This window comes from Bos mutus, chromosome 13, assembly GCF_027580195.1.
Source record: "Bos mutus isolate GX-2022 chromosome 13, NWIPB_WYAK_1.1, whole genome shotgun sequence".
Taxonomy (NCBI): domain Eukaryota; kingdom Metazoa; phylum Chordata; class Mammalia; order Artiodactyla; family Bovidae; genus Bos; species Bos mutus.
This window is the reverse complement of record NC_091629.1, coordinates 44,086,483-44,099,449: the sequence shown is the minus strand read 5'-3', so window position 1 is coordinate 44,099,449 and position 12,967 is coordinate 44,086,483.

Sequence of the window (12,967 nt, the reverse complement as noted above, 5' to 3'; positions counted from 1 at the left end):
GAACGAGATTCATATCCTGTGATAAATCACAATGGAAAAGAATACTTTTAAAAGAAATATATATATAATATGTATCTGATAATATGTATAACTGAATCACTTTTCTGTATAGCAGAAATTAACACATTTTAAATCAACAATACTTTGATTCAGTTCAGTCGCTCAGTCGTGTCCGACTCTTGCGACCCCATGAACTGCAGCACACCAGGCCTCCCTGTCCACAATCACCAACTCCCAGAGTCCACCCAAACCCACATCCATTGAGTCGGTGATGCCATCCAACCATCTCATCCTCTGTCGTCCCCTTCTCCTCCTGCCCTCAATCTTTCCCAGCATCAGGGTCTTTTCCAATGAATCAGGTCTTTTCATCAGGTGGCCAAAGTATTGGAGTTTCAGCTTCAACATCAGTCCCTCCAACGAACACCCAGGACTGATCTCCTTTAGGATGGACTGGTCGGATCTCCTTGCAGTCCAAGGGACTCTCAATAGTATTCTCCAACACCACAGTTCAAAAGCATCAATTCTTCAGCGCTCAGCCTTCTTTATAGTCCAACTCTCACATCCATACATGACCACTGGAAAAACCATAGCCTTGACTAGATGGACCTTTGTTGGCAAAGTAATGTCTCTGCTTTTGAATATGCTATCTAGGTTGGTCATAACTTTCCTTCCAAGGAGTAAGCATCTTTTAATTTCATGGCTGCAATCACCATCTGCAGTGATTTTGGAGCCCAGAAAAATAAAGTCAAAAAGAAATCTTGTTTTCCTGAGGTGCTTTGCTCCACTCCAGTACCACATTCATTTTTGTGTTTCCAAACCAAGAATCACAATGCTTTCCATTTAACAATATTCCACTCAGATTAAAAGGCAGTTATGATTTATGCTTTTCCTCTTTTTCTTACACAAGTTACTGTGATAGCAACAATACATGTCTTTTTCTTTTTTTCCTAAGAATTCAACTAGCCAATCTTATTACATGGACCACAGCCTTGTCTAACTCAATGAAACTAAGCCATGCCATGTGGGGCAACCCAAGACGGACGGGTCATGGTGGAGAGGTCTGACAGAATGTGGTCCACTGGAGAAGGGAATGGCAAACCACTTCAGTATTCCTGCCTTGAGAACCTCATGAACAGTATGAAAAAGCAAAAAGATAGGACACTGAAAAATGAACTCCCCAGGTCAATAGGTGCCCAATATGCTACTGGAGATCAGTGGAGAAATAACTCCAGAAAGAAGGAAGGGATGGAGCCAAAGCAAAAACAACACCCAGTTGTGGATGAGACTGGTGATAGAAGCAAGGTTTGATGCTGTAAAGAGCAATATTGCATAGGAACCTGGAATGTTAGGTCCATGAATCAAGGCAGATTGGAAGTGGTCAAACAGGAGATGGCAAAGAGTGAACGTGGACATTTTAGGAATCAGCGAACTAAAAGGGACTGTAATGGGTGAATTTAACTCAGGTGACCATTATATCTACTACTGTGGGCAGGAATCCCTTAGAAGAAATGGAGTATCCATCATAGTCAACAAGAGTGAAATGCAGTACTTGGATGCAATCTCAAAAACGACAGAATGATCTCTGTTTGTTTCCAAGGCAAACCATTCAATATCACAGTAATCCAAGTCTATGCCCAAACCAGTAACGCTGAAGAAGCTGAAGTTGAACAATTCTATGAAGACCTACAAGACCTTCTAGAACTAACACCCATAAAAGATGTCCTTTTCATTATAAGGGACTGGAATGCAAAAGCAGGAAGTCAAGAAACACCTGGAGTAACAGACAAATTTGGCCTTGGAGTACAGAATGAAGCAGGCAAAGGCTAATAGAGTTCTGCCAAGAGAATGCACTGGTCATAGCAAACACCCTCTTCCAACAGCACAAGAGAAGACTCTACACATGGACATCACCAGATGGTTGACACCGAAATCAGATTGATTATATTCTTTGCAGTCAAAGATAGAGAAGCTCTATACAGTCAGCAAAAACAAGACTGGGAGCTGACTGTGGCTCAGATCATGAACTCCTTATTGCCAAATTCAGACTGAAATTGAGGAAATTGCAGAAAACCACTAGATCATTTAGGTATGACCTAAATCAAACCCCTTATGATTATACAGTGGAAGTGAGAAATAGATTTAAGGGGCTAGATCTGATAGACAGAGTGCCTGATGAACTATGGACGGAAGTTCATGACACTGTACAGGAGACAGGGATCAAGACCATCCCCAAGAAAAAGAAATGCAAAAAAGCAAAATGGCTGTCTGAGGAGGACTTTACAAATAACTGTGAAAAGAAGAGAAGTGAAAAGCAAAGGAGAAAAGGGAAGATATGCTCATTTGAATGTGGAGTTCCAAAGACTAGCAAGGAGAGACAAGAAAGCCTTCCTCAGCGATCAATGCAAAGAAACAGAGGGAAACAACAGAATGGGAAAGACTAGGGATCTCTTCAAGAAAATTAGAGATACCAAGGGAACATTTCATGCAAAGATGGGCACAATAAAGGACAGAAATGGAAGGGACCTAACAGAAGCAGAAGATATTAAGAAGAGGTGGCAAGAATACACAGAAGAACTGTACAAAAAAGATCTTCACGACCCAGATAATCACGATGGTGTAATCACTCACCTAGAGCCAGACATCCTGGAATGCGAAGTCAAGTGGGCCTTAGGAAGCATCACTATGAACAAAGCTAGTGGAGGTGATGGAATTCCAGTTGAGCTGTTTTAAATCCTAAAAGATAATGCTGTGAAAGTGCTGCACTCAATATGCCAGCAAATTTGGAAAACTCAGCAGTGGCCACAGGACTGGAAAAGGTCAGTTTTCATTCTGATTGCAAAGAAAGGCAATGCCAAAGAATGCTCAAACTACCGCACAATTGCACTTATCTCACATGCTAGTAAAGTGATGCTTAAAATTCTCCAAGCCAGGCTTCAGCAATATGTGAACGGTGAACTTCCAGATGTTCAAGCTGGTTTTAGAAAAGGCAGAGGAACCAGAGACCAAATTGCGAACATCCGCTGCATCTTTGAAAAAGCAAGAGAGTTCCAGAAAAACATCTATTTCTGCTTTACTGATTATGCCAAAGCCTTTGACTGTGTGGATCATAATAAACTCTGGAAAATTCTGAAGGAGATAGGAATACCAGACCACCTGACATGCTTCTTGAGAAATCTGTATGTAGGTCAGGAAGCAACAGTTAGAACTGGACATCGAACAACAGACTGGTTCCAAATAGGAAAAGGAGTACGTCAAGGCTGTATATTGTCACCCTGCTTATTTAACTTATATGCAGAGTGCCTCATGAGAAACGCTGGGCTGGAGGAAGCACAAGCTGGAATCAAGATTGCCGGGAGAAATATCAATAACCTCAGATATGCAGATGACACCACCCTTCTGGCAGAAAGTGAAGAACTAAAAAGCCTCTTGATGAAAGTGAAAGAGGAGAGTGAAAAAGTTGACTTAAAGCTCAACATTCAGAAAACTAAGATCATGGCATCCAGTCCCATCACTTCATGACAAATAGATGGGAAACAGTGGCTGACTTTATTTTTCTGGGCTCCAAAATCACTGCAGATGGTGATTGCAGCCATGAAATTAAAAGATGCTTACTCCTTGGAAGGAAAGTTATGACCAACCTAGATAGCATATTCAAAAGCAGAGACATTACTTTGCCAACAAAGGTCCATCTAGTCAAGGCTATGGTTTTTCCAGTGGTCATGTATGGATGTGAGAGTTGGACTATAAAGAAGGCTGAGCACCGAAGAATTGATGCTTTTGAACTGTGGTGTTGGAGAATACTATTGAGAGTCCCTTGGACTGCAAGGAGATCCGACCAGTCCATCCTAAAGGAGATCAGTCCTGGGTGTTCGTTGGAGGGACTGATGTTGAAGCTGAAACACCAATACTTTGGCCACCTGATGAAAAGAGCTGACTCATTGGAAAAGACCCTGATGCTGGGAAAGATTGAGGGCAGGAGGAGAAGGGGACGACAGAGGATGAGATGGTTGGATGGCATCACTGACTCATTGGATGTGGGTTTGGGTGGACTCTGGGAGTTGGTGATTGTGGACAGGGAGGCCTGGTGTGCTGTGGTTCATGGGGTCGCAAAGAGTTGGACATGACTGAGCGACTGAACTGAACTGAAGAATTCAGAGGATAGAGTGGTCAATGTAAAAATTGGTCAGGAAGGCAACTTATCTTTCCTCTCCATCAATGACAAATTTCAGAGACACTTTGGCCTCAGGCCTTTGAATATACTCTACCCAGATCTGCATTACAGGCCAATTCTTTACCATCTGAGACACCAGGGAAGTCCCTGGTGTATATACTGTTCCCTTTAAATAGAATGGACTTCCCAGGTGGCATAATGGTAAAGAATTCACCTGCCAGTGCAGGAGATGCAGGAGACCCAGGTTAGATCCTTGGGTTAAGATCCCCTGGAGAAGGAAATGGCAACTCATTCTAGTATTCTTGCCTGGAAAATCCCATGGACAGAGGAGCCTGGTGGGCTACAGTCCCTGGGGCTGCAAAGAGTCAGACACGACTGTGCACAGAGCACTTCCAATGTTCTACATAGAATGCTTTTCCAGAAAGAAGCTACCTCCTTCATTACCATACTTCACTCAGATCTCTGATCAAATGTCCCCACTTTGTGACATTCCCAGGGTTCCCTGACTCCCAAGTGTTGCATCACATCTCATCCCTGACACCCATACTCCCTCGTACCTGCCTTCTTTCCTCTCCGTATCTTGTATTATCATTTGCCCTCCCATATATTTCAGTGTCGGAGAAGGCAGTGGCACCCTACTCCAGTACTCTTGCCTGGAAAATCCCGTGGATGGAGGAGCCTGGTAGGCTGCAGTCCATGGGATCGCGAGGAGTCGAACACGACTGAGCAACTTCACTTTCACTTTTCACTTTCATGCGTTGGAGAAGGAAATGGCAACCCACTCCAGTGTTCTTGCCTGGAGAATTCCAGGGACGGGGGAGCCTGGTGGGCTGCCATCTATGGGGTCGCACAGAGTCGGACACGACTGAAGCGACTTAGCAGTAGCAATATTTCAGTGTTTACTTGTCTAGGGTCTTCTCTCCACTAAAACATCAGCTCCCTCAAGGCAGTCTTTTGTCTTTCATATTCACAGCAGTATCCCCAACACCTAGAACACTGTCTGGTACATAGCAAGATGCCCAGTAAATATTTGTTGGGTGAATGAATGAAGGAACAAATAAATGAACAACACAAGAAACTAATTTTTGGAGGTGCTCTAGACAAGGGGTCATATTTTGCATAGATGGCAGGTATTACTCTATTCTGGGTGGTATTCCAATTCATCTCTATTATTTCTTTGGGTACCATGGAGACTTCTAAGAAGCCATTGTTCTGAAATAAAATGACAGGAGAAAATTAGTCATTTAATTCAAAAGCATTCCTGCTTCTGTATAATAATAATTCATTGTGAAAAGAAAGACGTGGAAAGATATTAGTCCCATTGTCAGCAACCTTTTTTTCGTTTAGGTTTATGAAAATCAAGCCTCCTCTATACTTGTCTTGTCACTTCATCCATCTGGTTGAGAACTTCCCAGGGAAAAGACCTAGGAGGCAGGGGGCTTCAGGACAATCCTGAATGTCTGGGGAGGGGGTGGATGTCAGGGTTCCCTGAGTTCTAGGAATTGTTCCAGCAAGTTGTCAAACCCTAGGTGGAGGCCATGGGAGCCTTGAATTACAGCCACTTGGTCAGAAGCACAAGTGATAACCTGGGTCTTGCGATTTGGCATCTAAAGTAGGGTCAATCTTTTGTTTACTTTTTATTTTATATTGGAGTATAAGGGATTAACAATGTGATAGTTTCAGGTGGACAGCAAAGGGACTCAGCCATATGTATACATGTATCCATTCTCCCCCAATTCCCCTCCTGTCCAGGCTGCCACGTAACACTGAACAGAGCTCCTGTGCTATATAGTAGGTTCTTGCTGGTTATCCATTTTAAGTATGGCAGTGTGTACATGTCAATCCCAAACTCTGAAGTGGGGTCAGTCTTGTGAGACTGAACCCTGAACGTGTGGGATCTGATTAACTGTCTCAGAACTGAGTTGAATTCCAGGACACCCAGTTGGTATTGGAGAATTGGCTGATGTGGGGGAAAAAGTACCTACACTTCTGGACACAGATGGGCTTCCCTGGTGGCTAAGTGGTAAAGAATCCACATGCCAAGCAGGAGACTTGGGTTAGATTCCTGGGTCGGGAAGATCCCCTGGAAGAGGAAATGGCAACCCATTCCAGTATCCTTGCCTGGGAAATTTCATGGACAGAGGAGCCTGGTGGGCTACAGTCCATGGGGTCACAGAAGAGTTAGACACAACTTAGAAACTAAATAACAACTGGACACAGAAGTGAGTCATAGAAGAGAAACGAGATCATTCTCTTTTTTTTCTCTCTCTCAGACCATCCAGGACTACTGAAGCTTCCAGAAACTAGGAACAGGGCCCAGCAGTCTTATTCTCACAAGCCCAACAGATGACTCTGATACAAATTTGGATTTGAGACCATTGCCTGCTTCCTCCAGGAAGTCCCTGCAGGGTCTAAGCTCCTCTAGTTGGCCTAGCATCCACGACTCCCTCAGGGCAGAATCATCGGGTCTGGGCTTACAGTACCAACCTCAAACTACCCCAGGGCTCACCTCCAGAGCTCTAAATAATATATGTGTGCCATTATTCCTGACTAAGACAGCACATATTAGCTCCCCACCAACAGATCTTGGACCATAACTTCCCCTTTCCATCTCAATTTTCGATATTTAGAACTCTATTTTATCGTCCCTATGGGGGACTCTTTGGGCTTTCCTGGTGGCTCAGATGGTAAAGAATCTGCCTGCAATATGGGAGACCTGGGTTCCACCCCTGGGTTGGGAAGATCACCTAGAGGAGGGCATGGCAACCCACTCCAGTATTCTTTCCTGGAGAATCCCCAAGGACAGAGGAGCCTGGTGGGCTACCGTCAATGGGGTCACAAATAGTTGGACATAACTGAGCAACTAGGTATACACTGGGACTCTTTAGAATCTTAGATGGTGTGTTCAGTCCTCTATGTCTTGTTCCATCCACTTCCTGCAGGAACCTGGACCCCCTGCTTTGTAAGGTGCTCCTTAACTCTCATCCTTTCCCCTCCCCGTCTCCTCCCTCCAATCTACTCCACAGCTTCTGCCCAAGACTCCTTTACTTGTTGTGTTTCTAGACAAATCTTATTTACAGTTCCTTCTGAACTCATAAGCGAAGTCTAAAAATTGAAAACTGGACTTCCCTGGTGGTCCAGTGGTTGAGAATCCATCTGCCAATGCAGGGGACACCAGTTCAATTCCTGGTCAGGGAAGATCCCACATGCCACGGGGCAACTAAGCCCAGGCAGCACAATTACTGAGCCTGCATGCTCTAGAGCCCATGCTTCCCAACAAGAGAAGCCACTGAAATGAAAAGTCTCAGCACAGCTAGGGAACAGTCCCCGCTTGGCACAACTAGAGAAAGCCCAAGCACAGCAACAAAGACCCAGAGAAGCCAAAAATAAGTAAATAAAAATTTAAATACTGAAAACCAGTAGACTTTATATATTATTATGAGATTATATGTCTAAAGAGCATGGTACAGTGTTTAGCACAGAGTAAGCCCTCCAGCCATAGTAGTTATTATTTTTACGGCAAATATGATTCATGTTGGTAGCCAGCCTCCAAAGGGGTCCCCAATGAGTCTCACCTCCTGCTTTAATCGCCTCCTGCACTGAATAGGGCTGACCTGTTGGACAAATGGGATGTTGCACAGTGATAGCATGGAGGACTTCCCTGGCGGCCCAGTGGTTAAGAGTCCGCTCTGCAGTGCGGGGAATGCAGGTTTGGTCACTGGTTGCAGAACTAAGATCTTACATGCTGTGGAGCAGCTAAACCTATGTGCTGCAACTGGAGAGCCTGTGTGCCGCAACTAGGACCCAGTAAAGTCAAATAAATGAATATTTTTTTAAAAAAGAAGAGACTGTGTGTGATTTCCAAAGCCAGGTTGCAAAGAGTATTGTAACGCCTGCCTTGTTCTCCCGGGATTTCTTGGACTGGGGAAAGCCAGCCATCATATTGGGAGGACGCTCAAGATGCTCTGTGGAGAAGTCCTGTGGAGAGGAACTGCCGGCTACATGCAACTGGTCTGCTGTGTGAGTGAGTTACTTCAGAAGTGGATCACCCAATCACAGTCAAATCTTCACATCCCGATAGCCCTGGCCCATATGTTGACAATGACCTCATGCAAAATTTTAAGCCAGAACCACCCATTTATGAATTCCTAATCCACAGAAACTGTAAATGATATTAAGAGTTTATTATTGTTTTAAGCCACTAGGTGTCGGGGTCATTTGTTATGCAGTAACAGATAATTACTAAACTCTACAATGGTAGTCAGCCATTGTACTGAGGACCATATTTCACAGTACATGACTAGTCCCAAAGGGCACTATCCTAACTCAGATAAAAAGACGGGTCTCTCTCAACCAGAGGTCATTCCTGTAGCCTGTGCTAAGACATGGTTTTAATTATCTACAAAATTCTTTCTTGATTCTAGTGGCAAAAATCAAAGCCAGTTTTCTATTCTAAGCTGTAGGTCATCATCTCACTGAGGGCCTTCAGCTTTGACATTTTAACAAAGAGGAAGGCTGTCCAGAGCTCAGCCTTGCACCATACTCTAATGCTCCCTCCCATCTCTAATGCACTGCAGAAAATTACCTAAGCAGCTCACTAAACTATAGATCCCCAGATCTCATCCCCAGGGATTCTGAATTAGTGGTTTTATTCTTGAGCCAGGAATCTGCTTTATAAGGAAGCCATCCCCAGGTAATCCTGATGCAGGTAGTCCCGCATCTACACTCTGAAAAGAGGTGCTCTAAAGTCTGGTGCCTCCTCTCCCAACCTCTACTGCCCCGATCCATTAGCTGAGTGATCAGTTAATGCGATGGGAATAACGTTGAAAGCATTTGCCAGCATCATCGAGTCAGACCTTCTCCAAGTCTGAAGCTGGGGGACGGCAAGCTGAGCGTCATTGTGTAAAACATATACAATCACAAACCGTTCTCTATCTCACAAAAAGATCTGCCAGTAAACAACTCAGAGAAAAATCCCCGTGAAAGAATCAGTGGCCCTTCCTACCTCCCGCAGGATTTTTATTTTCCTCCCTCGTTTTGCAAATCTGAAAGAACTACATCTGTTTCACTCTGTCAGGTGTTCAGGACCAAGATTGCTTTTCAACAGCTCCTTAGAGTCTCATGGATTTCCACGTAGGCAAAACGACTCAGGAACCTTGAGAATCTGACCTGTGAAAGAAGAGTGTTTCTTTCCTGCTGCCTCATTTACCTTTCTCGGGGATGTTGATTCAAAATAGTCGTTTCCTAGCCCTGGTCAATAGCCATTGATTATTCAGCACTGCAGTTATTAGAGAAGCTTGATGTGCAGAAGCTAGAGCTCAGCTGGTGGCCAGGTTCACCACACAGGGTAATGAGATGAGGACTTTGTGCGCACTGAAGCATAAAGATTCTATTTTTAAATAAGGCCAGAGATGATCTTGAACAAAGAAACCCATAGATACAACAGCTGAAAGTTCATACTCCAAGAGGCAAACCCACAGAGATGCAGGTCCTTTGAGAGTTGTTGAAAAAATCATTCTCTACATTCACCTTCAATCAGTATCTATAAATTCACTAAGATTTACATGTGCCAAGATTGCTTCAAACAGCAAAACAAGATTTGTTTCTATTCCATGGTCTTTATTGCATTGTATGCAAACTAGTGATTCCTGGGGCCCCATCTGGAGCTCAGAAATATTTGGCCACACCTACAGAGGTTCTTTGTTGGTTTATTTGGATATACTGTCAACATATTCAGTTCAGTCACTCAGTTGTGTCTGACTCTTTGTGACCCTATGGACTGCAAAATGCCAGGCTTCCCTGTCCATCACCAACTCCCAAAGCTTGTTAAAACTCATGTCCATCAAGACAATGATGACAGACTACCATCTTATCTTCTGTCGTCCCCTTCTCCTCCTGCCTTCAATTTTTCCCAACATCAGGGTCTTTTCCAGTGAGCCAGTTCTTCGCATCAGGTGACCAAAGTAATGGAGTTTCAGCTTCAGCATCAGTCCTTCCAATGAACATTCAGGACTGATTTCCTTTAGGATTGACTGGTTGGATCTCCTTGCAACCCAAAGGACTCTCAAGAGTCTTCTCCAATACCGCAATTCAAAAGCATCAGTTCTTCGGTACTCAGATTTCTTTATAGTCCAACTCTCACACCCATACATGACCACTGGAAAAACCATAGCTTTGACTAGATGGACCTTTGTTGGCAAAATAATGTCTCTGCTTTTTAATATGCTATATAGGTTGGTCACAATTTTCTTCCAAGGAGCAAGTGTCTTTTGATTTCATGGCTGCAATCACCATCTGCAGTGATTTTGGAGCCAAAGAAAATAAAGTCTGTCATTGTTTCTAATGTCTCCCCATCTATTTGCCATGAAGTGATGGGACCAGATGCCTTAATCTTAGCTTTCTGAATGTTGAGTTTTAAGCCAATTTTTTCACTCTCCTCCTTCACTTTCAACAAGAGGCTGTTTAGTTCTTCTTCACTTTCTGCCATAAGGCTGGTGTCATCTGCGTATCTGAAGTTACTGATATTTCTCCCAGCAATCTTGATTCCAGCTTTTGCTTCATCCAGCCCAACATTTCCCATGATGTATTCTGCATATCAATTAAATAAGCAGGGTAAACAATATATAGCCTTGACATACTCCTTTCCCAATTTGAAACCAGTCCACTGTTCCATGTCCAGTTCTAACTGTTGCTTCTTGACTTGCATACAGATTTCTCAGGAAGCAGGTAAGGTGGTCTGGTATTCCCATCTCTTAAAGAATTCTCCACAGTTTGTTTTGATCCACACAGTCAAAGGCTTTGGCATAGTCAATAAAGCAGAAGTAGATGTTTCTCTGGAACTCTCTTGCTTTTTCGATGATCCAGCGGATGTTGGCAATTTGATCTCTGGTTCCTCTGCCTTTTCTAAATCCAGCTTGAACATCTGGAAGTTCACAGTTCATGTACTGTTGAAGCCTGACTTGGAGAATTTTGAGCATTGCTTTGCTAGTGTGTGAGATGAGAGCAATTGTGTGGTAATTTGAACATTTTTTGGCATTGCCTTTCTTTGGGATTGGAATGAAAACTGACCTTTTCCAGTCCTGTGGCCTGCTGAGTTTTCCAAATTTGCTGGCATATTGAGCGCAGCACTTTAACAGTATCATCTTTTAGGATTTGAAAAAGTCAACATTTTAAGTCAGGAGATTTCACACTCTTTCAATGCAGATGGCAAGCCTTGGTCAGTTAGCATTTTCTGAGTAATACCATTGATGGTCCTATGATTCTAGGGTTCAGAAACTTGGGCTGGGCTCAGCCAGGTGGCTCTCCTGGTCGGGGATGTCTTGACTGATCTCTGTCCAGGCTTGTTCATGTGTTTGTGGTCAGCTGTCGGATCAGAGGGGTGCTGGCTGATGGAACATGGCCTCAACTGGGACAACAGACTCTGTTCCATCAGGTCTCCTCCCCTAGGAGGCTAGCTTAGGCTTGTTCACAAGGTGACCACGGGCTCTAAGAGCAAGAACAGGGTGTGCAAGACCTCTTGAAGTCTGGGCTCAAAACTTATACACGCCATTACTTCTGCTACATTCTAGTGGCCAAAGAAACTTCACAGACTGGCCTAGATTCAAGGGATAGAAAAAGATTTCATCTCTGGATAGGAGGGGAAGAATTTGTGGCCAATTTTGCAAATTTACAAACAGCTTATCTTAAAAAAAGTCAGTAGGACTGCCCTGGTAGTCTAGTGGTTAAGAATCCACCTGCCAATGCAGGGGACGTGGGTTTTATCCTAGACAGGGAACGAAGCATGCCACCGAGCAACTGAGTCCGTGCACAACTACTGAGCCTGTGCTCTAGAACCCGGGAGCCGCAACTACTGAGCCCATGTGCCTCAACTACTGAAAGCTTGCGGGCAACTAAGCCCTTGTGCCCTCGACCCCAAGCTCTGCAACAAGAGAAGCCATTGCTGTGATAAGCCCAAATACCGCAATGGAGAGTAGCCCCCTCTTGCTGCAACTAGAGAAAGTCCGCACACAGCGATGAAGACCCAGCGAGCCGTAAATAAATAAATAAAAATTAATTAATTAATTTTAAAAAGACATCAACAGATGTGAACACTGTTCTAGAGCCTAGAGGAAGCTTCTCCCTATGAGGGCGATGTCAGCACCCCTCTGCACAAGCTGTGCCCTTGGGATTCATTTACACAATCATCTGGCCCTGAGGACCTGGCGGGGTTTGCCATTCCTGATCCTGGAATAAGTTCCTAGCCAGTGTATCACAAAGCCCCATCCCAGCCATGACTGCTATCTCTGTCAGGAATCACTGGAATTATATACCAAACCCTGGGGTCACTTTTCACTTCTCAGGAACATCTCCTTTCAGTCCATCCTATCTCCCTCCCCACAATAAATATCCCACTTCCTACTACGAGAATCAGTGAGGGAAGGAGCTGTGTAAGGGGGAAGGAGATGACTCTTCAGCAGATGGAAGACCCAGGAAACAACAGCTTTGGAGCCAATGGACTTGGGTTCTCCTCGAAGCTCAAGGATCCCCATTTATTTAGTCTCTCTAAGCCTGTTTCTCTTCTGTAAAACCGTACCTGCTATGTTTGCATACTTCTCCTTGAAAATTAATTATGTTAAATGATCCAAACATTTTGCATAAATATGAACCTACTTTTAGTGTAACAGAAAGTTAGCCCAAAAAAAGAAAGAAACATAAGTAATAACAACCCAGAAAAGCACTCAGAGAAATGAGTGGTTAAGGTCATTTTCCTGCTCAGCTGTGAGTTTACATCAGGCTCCCTATAACAACAACAACAAT